Source organism: Nycticebus coucang, chromosome 2 (assembly GCF_027406575.1).
Source record: "Nycticebus coucang isolate mNycCou1 chromosome 2, mNycCou1.pri, whole genome shotgun sequence".
Classification (NCBI taxonomy): domain Eukaryota; kingdom Metazoa; phylum Chordata; class Mammalia; order Primates; family Lorisidae; genus Nycticebus; species Nycticebus coucang.
Genome location: NC_069781.1, coordinates 57,401,977 through 57,415,505, shown reverse-complemented (window position 1 = coordinate 57,415,505; position 13,529 = coordinate 57,401,977). Strand labels below are relative to the sequence as shown.

Here is a 13,529-nt window from a genome sequence, read left to right as displayed (position 1 = left end):
TTCCAACAGAAGAGCTAAGCTGAAAGGAGTCAATGGCAGGCACCATTCTGGGCGAGCTCCATCAGTTAAAGAGATCAGCTCTGATCATGCTGTTAGGGGGCAGCCTGGTGGGCATCTTAATTTTACAGGTAAGGAAGCTGAGCACTAGAGAGGTCTATTTTCCTCTCCGGTGTCACGAAAGTAAAAAATAGCATTCTGGTGCTCAATTTCTAGTAGTAACATTCAAGTTCCGTTATCCTTTCCCATCTCTCACTTTTGGACCCCATGGAGGTAAAGAAATTTAGACTCATTCTCAGCTCTTATTTTTCACTCATTTATCTTTTTTATAAAATGTAAAATTTTGAGTTAGCTCTTGATTCCAAATATCCTTCACACATAGGTCCCTTTTCCCATTATCCATTTCTTTCACTATCTTTTGCATCCTCCTATCAGTTAAAATGCTGATTACTTATGAATATCTTTCCATTTTACCCCTGTTCAGAGCCCATGAGTCTTTTCAAAAGTACTTGCAATAGAACACTTACAATTCTGTTCTGTAACTAGTGGTTTGCTTTTTCCTATCTCTTCCAGAAGATTAGCCATTTTCATTCTGAACTTTCTATTCCTATTATTAGCACAGTAGTCCATCGCAGGAATTCAAGTACTATTTGTTGAATAAACACCGGCTAGCAATACAAGTTTTGAAGAGATTCTGAAAATAAAAATATGGAGTTGTCCCAGCAATATTTGCTGAGAGTTCATTTAATGAAATGAGTTCTCTTGGCAAGTATTTAAGCAGTTGCTATATCAATGAGAATGGTGATACATTATGTCAACAAAGAAAAAGTAAAATACATTTGTATTGAAAGAACTTACAATATTGTTTTAGACGAATGAAATCTCAATACAAGTGGTGTTCTTGCTTTTTCTTAGACTGACTCTTTGGGCGTCATGTGGCATTCAAGAAAATTTAAACCCGTCATCAAAAATCTTTAAGGTGCAATGTCCGTCATCACTAAAGGCTTTTTAGGAGATAGCAAAGCAGAAAAGCATTTCATAAGACTATTCACTAAAACACATTTTGTTCATGTTTTAACAAAACATAGAATAAAGTGGAAAATAAAATGTATAACGGAACATAGAGAATAAAGTGATACAATCTAGTTAACAAAATTGAGAAAGAAAATCATAAGACAGTCTGATGATTAGAAAGCTAAAAATGCCATTTTAAATGTTAACAATTCAAACTAAAAATGTATTAAGAATAATTAGAATTTTACCAAGACCTCTAGAGTAATATAAGATGCTCCGTTCATGTATTCACTACATTAAAGGGGGAAATAACATACATTAATCTCAATAGGTAACAAAAAACTCCCACATTAATTACAAAGCATTACCTTGCTTAGCCTATTGGAGTTTGAATAACTAGCTTAACTCAGTAAATGTTTTTGCATCGATTGAGGATGACTTCTATTGTAAGTAATGACAACTTACAGCTTACAGCTAATTGAGGCTAAAGTAACGAAGGCATCTGTTCATTCCATTTAATTGAGTGATATTTCCAGGAGCAATGCTTGAGCATTCCCATTGCTCCACTTCTCACCACCATTTGGTGCTGTCAGTGTTCTGGATCTGGGCATTTATAATAGTTGTGTGATATATCCCCGATTTTTATTGTAAATTTAAACCTGATGAGTGAACCTGCAAGAATGTGACACAGGATTAGGTTCCCCCCACAAAATGGCTAGATGATTGCCCCAACATCCAGTTTTCCCACCTTTTTTTTTTTTTTTTTTTTAAGATGAGTTCTTATTCTGTTGCCTAGGCTGGAGTGCCATGGCATCACCATAGCTCACAGCAACTTCAAACTCCTGGACTCAAGCAATCCTCCTGCCTCCCAAGTAGCCGGCACATGCCATCATGCCCAGCTAGATTTTGTATTTTTTGTAAAGATGGGGTCTTGGCTATGTTGCTTAAGCTGGTTTCAAACTCCTGCCCATTTGTTTGAATCATTACTTTTATTCTATGCAAGGACCAATAAATTCAATTTTCTTTTCTCAACTTCTATTCTGTTTTCTTAACCGATTTCTCTATTCTTACAATATACCAACTTGGTTTCAATTTCTGTATCATTATAGCATCATTTGGTATTTATAGGGGCAAGTATATTTGTATATTTCTTCCTTTCTCATGTTTTCTCGTGTATCATTTTTTCTTGAGACATTCTGCAGTCAGCTTGTCAAGTTCCATCTAGAAATATTGTTGAAATATTGTTTGTAGGGCAGCACCTGTGGCTCAAAGGAGTGGGTTGCTGGCCCCATATACCGGAGGTGGTGGGTTCAAACGTGGCCCCAACCAAAAACTGTAAAAAAAAAAAGAAAAAGCTCCAAAAAATATATATATTGTTTGTAAATGTGTAGAACTTGTACATGAATACACAATCCAGCAATTTTAAAGAATGCAGAAGTTTTATGTACTAATAGAGAAAAATCTGTAAGATCTGTTATTAAATTAAAACAAATTGAAAAAATGATATATATGAAATGATAACATTTATTTAAATACACTAAATATTTCTCTATGTATAAATTTGTTGAATACATTCGTGGGAAAATGACTAGAAGGGTAAATTTTGAAGTATTAGCTGTAAATAAGAGGTGGATACTCTAACAGGTCAATGGTAGGCTTTTCACTTGTATGAATTGTTCAAATTTTTAATCTTGGCAATATTTTCATGTGTATTTTACAAATATAATTACTCAAGAAATTCTCTTTAGCTCTTTGAAGTCTTACTCATCATGTCCGCTACTCATCTTGACTTCTGCTTACCTATCTCTCTGCAAGTTCCAGCTTGCTTTGCTTTTTTGCTTCACTCAATAGTCAAGTAAGATTATTGCTCCTCTGAGAAGCTTCATTGTGATTTTTCCATCTTTCACCTCAATTGACTACCATGTGCCTGGTATTTGAAGATATAGCAAAAAATTAGAGTGAGATTCATGCACATAAAAAATGTATCTTACACATATGAACTGGGATATCAACAATTCCAAGATGGAAATCTAGAGGGGTAAAAAGGAGACTTTTTAAAAAAGTCTTAGGAAGAAAGATCCAGATAGCTCCGCCATTACTTTAAAGTCATTTTGAATTATTTCAAAGTCCCATTGAATGGGGACTTCTAATTTTTTCATGAATAATTTTAACTCAATTGTATAAATACAAAGGAGTTTCCTCCAAGGTCCCTGAAGAAAAGGAAAAGCCCTAAAGAGAGAATAGAACGATCTAAAGGAACTTCAGGAAATGAGATCTTATATTTGGTATTTAAGAGGGACACAGGCTGAAGGCCCTCAGAGAAGCTGGGGCAAAGCTCCAGTCTCCCAAGATGAGCCTCTTCTTGGAACTTACCCATGGCTTTCCATTCTCCTCACTAAAGTCATTGGACATGACCTTTTTCAGCTCTCCCTTAGTTGCAACCTACCACAGAACCTAGACTTGGGAAAGAAGGAGATCTTTAGAGTTCTGGACCAATAGGACCCTTCTTTCCTGTCTAAAAGGACTGACTCCAAAAATCCTCAGGAGCTGCTGGATAGCAGCCTGCTTCAGAAGGCTCAAGCCATCTCTCCTCCACCAGATGCTCTAGCACATCTTTAATCTCTGTACCACGAAGGCTCCTCTGCTGCCTAGGATAAAACTCTCTTGGACAAACTTCACACTGGCATTCATCAACAGCTGGAAAATCTAAAGAGATCAGTTGGGTGAAGAGGATGGAAGAATCTACCATGGAAAGTGCGGGCTCAACAATGGCCAGGAAAAGTTACTTCCAGGCTCCGGGAGGCTGAGGTGGGCGGATTGTCTGAGCTCACAGGTTCTAAGACCAGCCGGAGCAAGAGCAAGACCCCATCTCTAAAAATAGCTGCACATTGTGGCGGGTGCCTGTAGTTCCAACTACTCAGGAGGCTGAGGCAAGAGAATCACTTGAGCCCAGGAGTCTGAGGTTGCTGTGAGCTGTGACACCATGACACTCTACCAAGGGCGACAAAGTGAGACTCTGTCTCAAAAGAAAAGAAAAAAAGAAAGAAAGAAAAGAAAAGTTTCTTCCAGGGAATCCATCCCTACCTGAACAATAAGTAATTCAGTGACTGTGCCTGGACAGTTGTCAGAGTGGAAATCAGGAAGCTCTTTCTTTCCACTAACAAGCTAATAAGAAAACTTAGGAGGTGAGAAGGAACATGATTCTCAGCAGCAAACGTCCTAGCTTGATCTTTTATTGTTTAGTCATTTCCAAAACTGTTGTTTTTGGCTTTATTGATAAAGTAAATTGAATTGTATTTAGCATACTATTTTCAGTAATCTTAAGCGCATCTGTGTTTAACTATTTTCAGGAACAGAGCAAATTTAATTGATTCCTTGTGGATGAAATTCAGGTCATAAAATGTTATTTTCATAAATATATCAATTCATTTTTGATGCTGTTTATATTTACATGTTTGATTATTTATAAAGCATGTTTAAATTTTTCAGATTAATAAAGATGTTACTTAGTTTTATTTGTTAACTTTAAGACTTTTCTTGTTAAAGAAAATCTTTCCCCAAATCCTAATTCGGCCCACTAAATGTGAAAGGATAGGGTGCAATTCATTCAGTCATTCACACACTGGCCTTGGGGATAGATCTTGAGTTCAGATCTATAGTCCTTGCCCTTGTGGAACTTACATTAGAGCAAAGACACAGCTGTTGAAGAAGTGGCTATAATGTGGTTAGGTGTTTACATTAGGCCCATGGGCTCTGGGCTACACAGGAGAGGTAAAAAATGTCATGGCAGTGAATGTCATGGGCACTTTATCCTTCCCCCAGGGAAATAATATGAAACATGAGACTTGAAAGATAAATGGAAATTTGTTAAGTATCATGTGAAGAGAAAAATTTCCCGGGAAAAAATAAATAAATAAAACTGTAGAGTGGCCCTGCAGCAGGAAAGGGCTGGTTCATTTAAAGAAGTGAAAAAGGCCAGAGTTGATGTGCCATACTGGTGGATAGTGAGAAGAGCATGTGATGATACTGGAGAAATGGGAAGGGGCCCGAGGACAGGCGTACGTGAAAGGTGTTGGGCTTCAGAGCCAAAGAAGGTAACTTTTGGATTTAAAACTGAACAGGGCTTCTCCAGAGCAATTGCAGGGAAATTTATTAGACCAGAGGTTCTCAAATGTGTTCCTTAAACTCCTGGGGGGTCCCCAAGATACTTTAAGAGGCTCCATAAGGTCAAAACAATTTCTATAATAATATCAAGACATTATTTTCCTTTTCACCATGTGAAACTTGCACTGATGGTTCAACGACAATGGTGGGTGAAACCAGGTATCTATGTGTCAGTCAAGGCAGTGGTACTCCCAATATGTACTAGTAAGTCTCACATTTTTCACTATAATTTACTTGAATTAAAACAAAATGCCAGTTTCACTTAAGAGTGCCATTAAGGATGTGGTAAAAATTAAGGATTTACCACATCCTTAGTTTTGAGTATATGTTTTAATGTTGTTGTCATAGGCTTTTCAATATTCCACATGACTACACTTATAGTACATACTGAAGTAAGATGATGTGTCAAAGAAATGTACTTATGTGATTGAGTTGTGAGCTAAAGTAACCACTCTTTCACAGAATCATATTTTTATTTGAAAGAATGACAGACAAATAATAGTTATTCAGACTTGGCTATTTGACAGACATTCTTTTTCAAAATATTTATAAGATGAATCTGTCATATCAAGAAAAACAACCGAAAGTACTTATTTTCAGTTATAATAGTTGAGCTTTTGATAGAAAATCGAAATTTTGGAAAAATTTGTATCTGCCACTGTGAGGTTGACAACTTTCCAATACTTAGAAACTTCTGTGGTAATAATAACAGTGATGCAACCGAATGGATTGTTTGATGCTTATAGATTGAAATTTACATATATTTGTAAGTTCTGGATAACTAAGTAAACTGATATTTCCTAAATAACCAATGTATACATTATGAAATCTTGCACTGGTAAAGGAGATACATTCAAAGTGCAAAGCATATTAATAGGCTTTTTTATATAGTGGCATTTTAAAACTCATTACTTTTGTTTAAATTCAACAGGAAACTAATCCTTATGGAACAAGCACTTATCAAGCTCTGTGATACACAGTGCAATGTATAAATATATTTCTAGTATTCAGTCTTCTTAGTTGGATGAATTAGTCTATTAACATGATTTTGAATCCTGTTACAGTGGAAAGCATATAGAATGTGAAAAGATACATTGGATTTGAATCATTGCTTTGCTACTTAATACCTTCTATGGCCTCTTGATCTTGTACAGATTAGGAGCTCAATAAATGATAGTCATTATTTACTGACATGCTGAGAGAGAATAAGATTATTAGGAGCTTGATAGGACTGTTGAGGGAAAAGTACTTCTTGTGAAGTGCTTCATGCAGTCTGGGTTGCAGAGTGAACATTCAGTAAACATAAGATTTTATTGTTTACATTAGTGTGTTTAGAAAGTCTTTTCATTGACTTTAATAAGTGAGTCCAGTGTATTTTCAATTTAGATGTTTGATAAAGCTATGAGTTTACCTCAGCATGTGACTTTGATTCTTTCCACAAATTTTACTAGTGCTTTAACTCTCATTTTATTTTTTTCTCCCTGACTTACTGTAATTTGTCAGTATAATTTTAGATATTTAAATGTTTGATTTAAAAACTGTTTTGAAATTAACTTTAGGCATTATGATCTTAGCATGAAACTTATAATATTTTTGTTCTGGGGAAATACTGATATTTCCTTTGTATTCTAATATATGATAAATTTTATGAATGATTTATGAATATTAGAAAACTTGTATTTCTTATTCTGATTTATAACTTAGTGCTTCAGAATTTTAGCCACTAATGTATCTGTTTTCAATCATATTTTAAATTTTTCTTGTCTTTATTATCTTTTTAGGCTATATTTTTAGAATAATCGAATTGTGCTATCCAGTATTACAATGCAATTTTTGTTTACATTTGTACAGACTACTAATATTTTTTGCTTAATCTTTCATATTGAATTCTAGTTTCATGCTTTTTTTTTTTTTTTTTCCTGAGACAGAGTCTCACTTGGTCATCCTTGGTAGAGTGCTTTGGTGCATTAGCCCACGGCAACCTCAACCTCTTGGGGTCAAGTGATCTTCTTGCATCAGCCTCCCAAGTAGCTGGGACTACAGGTGCCTGCCACAAAGCCTGGCCTTTTTTTTTTTTTTTTTTTTGAGACTGAGGTCTCGGTCTGGCTCAGGCTGGTCTCAAACTCGTGAGCTGAGGCAATCCACCTGCCTTGGCCTGCCAAGAGCTGGGATTTACAAGCATATAATATATAATTTAATTATGGATTCTATTTATTACCTGTGTATATTTATCCTCCGAAATTTTCACTGAATTCTGGTGAAGATTGATATTGACATTTTTTAAAGACTAAGAAAAATGACATTTATGAGGAACTTGGTAATTGATATATAATTACATATTTAAATTTTACTTTATATACCTAAGATCACAGCCAAGGAGGTTAACAACAATTTCAAATTTTATCAGCTACTTTTGCTATATCATGACATCTGAAAATACTCATTCTCACTACTAACCTATAAATTTGTTCGAACAACAATAATCAAGTGCCTTTTCTTTTTGTCAAGAAGTTAAAAACGTTAAATGACGTATTGAAGATACTACTAAAGATACTTTACTTTTCAATTCTGTCCTCTGCATTGAAGACCTGTAGAAATTTTTCTAATTAATTTTCCAGTCTTCTTACAACTTCTCTGTTCAAAGAAATGTCTTTGAAATAATCTGTGTGACTACTTTTCAAATCAAAAGCTGGTTCCCCTGAACTTATTACCATAATCACTAATTTAAACAAGTCTTTATAATAGGTTCTGCATCAGTTTGATAATGTCAATAATTTAGACACATTTTAAACATAATAGAACATTAAATTACACCAATTTCCCATCAGCCCACCAAAGTCATTTAATAACAGTTATACTGGACTTTCCCCCTGATTGGCGGAAGACTCTTCCACTAATGGCTCACATGGTTTCCATTGCATCATTTTTCTTGCCAGACTTAGTTCACATTCAGTCTGAAGGATCATCTCTTCTATTTGGCCACCCTGAAATTGGTCTTCTAATTTTTTAACATCTGGTTCTGCTTTAACCATAGCCAGCTTCTCATTTGTAATCTGTTCTGTATACTTTTTGTACACTGCATTTTTAGGGATTTGCTCAAGAACATCAAGAATATTTGTATACAATATTCTTAGCCTCTCATGTAACTCTCACAAACAGCCAATTCCACAAGGCCAGTAGTCTTCCTCAGCACACCCTCCATGCCAGTGCCAAACATATTGATATTATTCAGTGTCTCTTTGATATTAGTATTGTCTTTTCTATTTACTTTATAGATTAGCTTCCTCTGTATTGCTCACTTTTTTATTGTTTTAGTAGCATTTGATTTTAAGATTTTCCAATTATGGGGTTTGCAATATTAAGCTAAGCAAGACTTTTTTTTGTTTTAATAGAGAGGTTTAAGCAGTTTATATTTATTAACTTAATAAATATGTGTTTGATTCTCAACTTTGCTTTATGCTTTACTTTTCACATTACTCTCATGTTTTTGATGTTTATACTTCCTTCAATTATCCAGTTATTATTAAATATATTGGTTGTTAGTCTGGGAAAATGACTGACTAGTAGCAACCCTCGGCAGAGGCTTCTGACTCAAGGCCCACCTGCTGAATTCAGTCCACACCAGGCAACTGTTGTTCCACTTTTTTTCTTCAGAGGGAGAAAAACTGGACAGAATTGGACTCTATGAAGCTGAAGGTGGGGATCTGGGCCAAGAAAGAAGTTCATCAAGCCATGACTTCAAGGAAGAGCATTCAAGAAAACAAATTACAGGAACAAAGCCTATCCACTAGAGGACAGGAAACCCCTCCCCCCAAGTGGGAGGCCTGCTGAGGGCTCTCTGCCAGGGAACAGAGAAAAAAATGACCTCTCATTTTACCTCACTGGAGAGAGCCTCTAAACACTGGGTCTCTTTCTCCAGGGAGGTTGTACTTATGAACCTTGATACAACCCTGCCTGGCATAAAATTGAACAAATATTTTCCCCACAATTCCAAGCTCACAAGTCACCCTTCCCCCTCCTTGGTGGTCTGAAGTTCTGACCCTGCAGAGCACAGACAGTTTGGTCTTTTCCAGAGAGATCTCGGGATAGGGTGGACTGCTGAACATGAGGACAGAATCTGTAACTAGTAGAGAAGAAGGAGGGTGTGGGAAGAAAGAGACACTTGGCATAAGGAGGAGCAATCCCCTGGTTATGACTTTGCCTGGCCAGTGGTGGTGTTGACCATCTGGGCTGTGTTTGGTGGGAGGGGATGCAGAACCTCCAGTTCTGACTGTCAGAGAGTGGTTGCTCAGTGTGGACTGAATTCAGCGGGTGGGGCTAGTTCCTGGCTTCAACTGGGCCAGTGAGCAGAGGCTTGCTGGTTGTGGACTGAGACCTGGGCAAGGGCATGGTCCCTGACTCCAAAAGAGCCTTCCAGCAGAGGCTTGCCAGATGTAGATGGAGACTGGTGGGTGGGGGTGTGTTCCTCTGACTCCAGCTGGGCTGGCAAGCAGAGGAGTGCTGGGTGTGGACTGAGACTGGCAGGTGGGGGCATGGTCTCTGGTTCCAACTGGGCCTGCGAGCAGAGAAACGAACACCAGTGTGGACTGAGTCTGGCGGGCCGGGGTGTGGACCCCTGGCTCCAATTGAGCTGTTGGAGACCCTTGGATCCCTCTCTGTTGAGCAGGGTTAGTACTGTTAGTACTGAGAATATTTGATTGGAACTTTCATCTAGCCTTGTCTACCTGGGACACTCTGAGGTTGTCCATGGAATTTCTGTAGCAGAAAAAAACAGAAGTTCTGAATGGTGGGGGTGGGGCAATATCGCTGTCTATCTCTCCATAGCCCATATTTAAACCTAATACCATAGTTTCTTAGGATAGAGTGAAAGTTGGCTGATTTCAAAACAGAACCAACTTGCACTAGCTCACCAAATAGATCCCCACAGTCTCTGGCTAAAACTCTGAAAGGGGTCTTTTATAAGGTTGTAGGGGATAAGCCACAATTACAAAGCCTAGCACTTTGGTAAGGGGCTGATTAACCTGGGAACCCCAATTCAATCTCACCTTACCAGTTCTAATTACCCAACAGTGGAAAATAAACATGAGGCAGAACCAATGGAAGTATTCTGGCAACACAGATAACCAGACTAGATCAATCCCTCCCCAAGGAATGACAAAGGAGATACAACTGAAGATGCCATGCATAAACAAATGGCTGAAATGTCAGAAATTGAATTCAGAATATGGATGGCAAATAAGATGAATAGAATGGAAGAAAAGTTAGAAATTGAAATCCAAAGAGTAGTTCTAAAGTTGTCTCAAGAAATTAATAAATTCAAAGATATGGACATAATGTGAAAAGAGATAGCAGAGCTCAAGGAAATGAAAGTTATTCGAAGAGTCGCAAAATACAATACACTCCCTCAGTAATAGAGTTGACCAAGCAGAAGAAAGGATCTCTGAAATTGAGGACAAAGCTTTTGAATGTTACCAAACACTCAAAGAGGCAGACAAATGGAAAGTAAAACCTGATCATTCCCTGAGAGAGTTGTGGGGATCACTCCAGAAGAACAAACATTCATCTTATAGGAATTTCTGAAGAAGAGGATGGTCCTAAATGTATAGATGATCTACTCCAAGAGATCATGGAGGACAATTTCTCAAGCATTGCAAGAGATACAGAAATTCAGATAGTAGACTGTTTCAGAACCCCAGCAAGACTCCTGGGGTCCAAATAAAACATCTCCTAGACACACTGTGATTAACTTTGCCAAAGTTCAGATGAAGGACAAAACTCTGCAAGCAGCCAGATGTAAGAAAAGCATTACCTACAATGTGAGAAATATTTGAATGACTGCCCATCTCTCAGCCAAAACTTTTCAAGCCAGAAGAGGATGGTCATTGACCTTCAATCTCCTAAAACAAAACAACTTCAGCCAAGGATCCCATATCCAGCTAAACTGAGTTTCATCTGTGATGTAGAAATCAAATACTTTAATCACATACACAGGTTAAAGAGATTTGCCATAAGTAAACCAGCTCTCCAGCATATTCTCAGACCCATCCTCCACAATGACCAGCACAATGCTCTACTACCAAAGTAAACTCACCCAGAAATTTTTGAACAAAACCCAACTTCCACAGTGGTGAAAGGATTAAAAATGTCCACTGGACTTTTGAAAAACATGGCACCCCAAACACTACCATGCTTATCAATTCTCTCAATTAATGTGAATGGTTTAAATTGTCCTCTAAAGAGGCTGTCTGATTGGATGCATAAAACTCAGATCAGATATCTGCTATATACAAGAATCTCATCTTACCTTAAGGATAAAAATAGACTTAGGGTAAAGGGATGGACATCTAGAATACAGGAAAAGGGAAACCAGAAAAAATCAGGGGTTGCAATTTTATTTGCAGATACAATTGGCTTTAAACCCACAAAGATAAAGAAAGATAAGGATGGTCACTACATATTTGTCAAGGGAAACACCCAACATAAAGAGCTTTCAATAATTAACATTTATGCACCTTACCAGAATGCTCCTCCATTTATAAAGCAAACCCTAATGGAGATGAACAACTTGATATCTTCCTGCACTATAGTAGTTGGAGATTTTAACACTTCGTTGATAGTCTTGGATAGATCCTGTAAGAAGAAACTAAACAAAGAAAAATTAGACTTAAACCTGACCCAAGAACGAATGGACTTAATAGACCTTTACAGAACATTTCATCCTAATAAAACTGAATATGCATTCTTCTCATCAGCCGGTGGAATATCCTCCAAAATTGATCATATCTTAGGACACAAGTCTAACCTCAGCAAATTTAACAGAATAGAAATTATTCCTTATATTTTCTCAGATGACCATGGAATAAAAGTTGAACTCAACAGCAATACGAATCTTCATACCAAACAAATTCATGGAAACTAAATAATCTTAGGCTGAATGATAGATGGGGCAAAGACAAGATTAAGAAGGAAATCACCAAATTTTGGAACAAAATGATAATGAAGACAAATCCAAACCTGTGGGATACTGCAAAGGCAGTCCTAAGAGGGAAATTATAACATTGGAAGCCTTCACTGGAAAAACATAAGGAAAGGAAGCCAAGAACTTAATGGATCATCTCAAGCAACTGGAAAATGAAGAACATTCCAACCCCAACCCAGCAGAAAAAAGAAATAACCAAAGTTAGGGCAGAATTAAATGAAATTAAAAATAAAAGGATCATTCAGAAGATCAACAAAACAAAAAGTTGGTTTTTTGAAAATATTAATAAAACTGATAAACCTTTGGCCAACCTAACCAGAAACAGAAAAGTAAAATCTCTAATGTCATCTATCAGAAATGATAAAGGAGAAATAACAACAGACACCTCAGAAATTAAAAAAAAAATCCTCAATGATTATTACAAAAAACTCTATTTTCAGAAATATGAAAATCTGAAGGAAATGTACCAATACCTGGAAGGATGCCACCTTCCTAGACTCAAACAGAAAGAATTAGAAATCTTGAATGGACCTATCGCAAACCCTGAAATAGCATCAACTATGTGAAATCTCCCATAAAAGAAAAGTCTGGGACCAGATGGCTTCACATCCAAATTCTATCAAACCTGTAAAAGGGAACTATTACCTATATTATCAACCTTTTCTAAAACATAGAAAAAGAAGGAATACTTCCCAAACATTCTGTGAACCAAATCACCCCGATCCCCAAACCAGGAAAGGATCCAATAAAGAAAGAAAATTATAGACCAATATCATTAATGAATATCAATGCAAAAATATTCAATAAGATCTTAGCAAACAGAATTCAACAACATATCAAAAAAAATTATACACCATGAACAGCTTCCTTGCATCTGGGCACCGTGAGTCTGGGGAGATAGGACTCCAGGCATCTCTGGCTGGTGGGAACTGCCTATCATCACTCCTATGAGGATACAGGGAGTCAGTGAGAGACTTCTGGACCCCAAGAGGAGGACTAAAACCGTGGAAAACCGGCAAGTGGTCGCGTGTGTTCAATCCGTCTAAACCCGCCCACAACTGTAAGTTCAGTAGCAGCGAGACTGCAAACCAGAAAGGCCTTACCTGTGAACTGTTTTGATGTCCTTGGACTTGGCACTGAGTTGAACTGCCTTGGGGAAGGCCTGAGCGGGAGTGCGGAGAACTTTGGCCGTTGTCTAGGGCCCCAGTCTGAGCCGCTGAGCCAGACGGAGCTAATAGTGTTTGACGGTGGGTCACACGGATCCATTGTCAGTGATCTGCCCCGGTAAGCTCCGCCCTCAGGGTCGCAGAGCTAGAAACGGGTGGGAGCTGGTAACCCAGCAACCAAGTAGCCTAAGGGTGGGGTCTGAGCCGCC

General features: G+C 37.5%; 1 pseudogene; it reads right to left on the bottom strand.

Annotated features, from left to right (window-relative positions):
- Positions 1–8,027: 8,027 nt before the first annotated feature.
- LOC128574864 (NADH dehydrogenase [ubiquinone] 1 alpha subcomplex subunit 5-like) lies at positions 8,028–8,377 on the bottom strand (annotated as a pseudogene).
- Between the last annotated feature and the right edge of the window lie 5,152 nt (positions 8,378–13,529).